We start from the raw sequence: 1592 nt of genomic DNA, 5'->3' as shown, positions 1-1592 counted from the left end.
TTAAACCAAAAGTAGATTTATTAGGAGCCTATAGACTTTTGTTTATAGACATTCTGCAGACATCGGTTTAACGCATGAATTTTTATTAATCTACAGACCTTCTATAGCCAATCTATAGACTTAGACTTTCTTGTAGACTGGTCTATAAAACGAGTGTGGCCACTATTCCATAGACTGTCTATAGACCAGTCTAAAGAACTCAACTATAGAACGTCAATTGATTTTATAGACAGATGTCTACAAAACTTATATAGACTATCTAAACAATTTTTGTAAGGGTACAATGTTACAACCCTAGTTTCTTAAGGTGCGCTGAAAATGCGACTGCGCTGAAACTTGTCTTCCTCCGTGCCCTCTGCACAAGCTCATGTTGTGTTTCGGTTTCGGTTGAGTATTGCATTGTACGAATGACAGGGGGCGCCGCTCTGGCATTCCTGTTTTACCCAGGCGACGTGTAAGTAAGAGAGTTTGTAGAGAGTACTCGTTGAGTGCGGACGTTTCTTCTCCTTCGGCGCATCGCGCCAAACAGCGTGTTCGGGCTGGCCGGCGTCCCCACCTGTCGCGTTGGTCACCGCCGGTCTTCGCCTGCCGCTGCGCCGGGACTACCAGCCCGCAACACAGCACTCATGTTTCCCGACGTATTGCCAGATGGCGTCCATATCTCACGCAGCGCCTCTTCTATCGTCTTTAGACGACATTTGCAGCGAAGCACGCAGATACGCGGCCAATTTTTTCCTCCTAGATTGCCTAGCTGAATCCACTTATGGCACAGAGAGAAAAAAGAAGTTGTGTCTTATGCGTCTCACTCCTTTTGCTTGATTGCCTGGGCAAGAAGGGATCGAGTCTCCAGCGCAGTACAGGAGACTGTAATCTGGGTGATCGGTGTGGTGATCCAGAGCTCGATGGAGCGTGATTGGAGACCGCGTCGACACGGAAGCAAGCGACAGGAGCGCACGAATGGCTTGTCACGGCACGCGTACATTAAGGACAGCCGGCTATCGAGCACTGGCGCTAAGTGTTATAGAAAAGAACAAAGGAAGTCGAACGTTTTTTTGTCCAGGTTACGTGTTGGTGCGTGTGAAATCCTTAAAGCGATGCGTAAATCTGAGGGTACGTTCTGCTTCGTTGTGCTTGCGTGCTGTGCGTGGGGTTTCGCGAGTGCAACAGGAACTTTCGCAATACCTTTCCAGTGCCGCCAAAAATGAATGCACACTGACACCGTGATGCATGCCGTCCACGAATCCAGCTTAGTGGTTATAATAATAATTGTTCGGGTTTTACATCTTAAAACCACGATAATATTATGAGAGAAGAGCAGTGGAGGGCTCCAGAAATTTCGATCACCTGGAGTTCTTTAACGTACACTCAACTGTAAGCACACAGGCCACTAGGCTTTGCCTCCATCGAAATGCGGCCGCTGCAGCCGAGATTCGATCCCGCGACCTTCGGGTCAGCAGCGAAGCACCATAACCACTTGGCCACCACGCTGGTTCATTGGTAGTTATATCCTGCTTGGCTTGTCCTCCGTAAAATAGGTACATCTTACTTGTCACTGACACAAAATTCTGCTGTCTTCACTTTTGCAAAAAAAC

This window comes from Rhipicephalus sanguineus, chromosome 2 (genome assembly GCF_013339695.2).
Source record: "Rhipicephalus sanguineus isolate Rsan-2018 chromosome 2, BIME_Rsan_1.4, whole genome shotgun sequence".
In the NCBI taxonomy this organism is placed as follows: domain Eukaryota; kingdom Metazoa; phylum Arthropoda; class Arachnida; order Ixodida; family Ixodidae; genus Rhipicephalus; species Rhipicephalus sanguineus.
The sequence above is the reverse complement of the archived record's forward strand: the minus strand, read 5'-3'. Positions refer to the sequence as shown.